Source organism: Calidris pugnax, unplaced genomic scaffold, assembly GCF_001431845.1.
Source record: "Calidris pugnax isolate Ruff unplaced genomic scaffold, ASM143184v1 scaffold564, whole genome shotgun sequence".
Classification (NCBI taxonomy): Eukaryota; Metazoa; Chordata; class Aves; order Charadriiformes; family Scolopacidae; genus Calidris; species Calidris pugnax.
Window position 1 is genome coordinate 104,308 of NW_015091351.1, and position 364 is coordinate 104,671.

The window sequence follows — 364 nt, forward strand, 5'->3', positions numbered from 1 at the left end:
CCACTCACTGCCGCAGCAGCTGCCGGCCCTCCTTCCAGGCCAGTGGGCCACCCTCCAGCGACGTCACCTCCGTGGGGCCGTTGGACACTGCAAGGGGACACATTGCAGGGGTCAGGGACCCCAAAACCCACCCGTGTTACCCCCCCACCCCCACGGGGGGGATGGGGGACACTCACCTGGCTCTGTCCCCTCCGGCTTCTTCTCCCCCGGCGCCAACTCGGTGCCGAACTTCAACTTGTGGTACTTGGACCTGGAGGGAGCACCAGGGGACACACGTTGGTGACAGTGACCCCCAAATGAGGGGGGGCTGGTGGCCCCCCAACACGAGGAGGGGCTGGTGACCCCCAAAATGACGGGGGGGGGG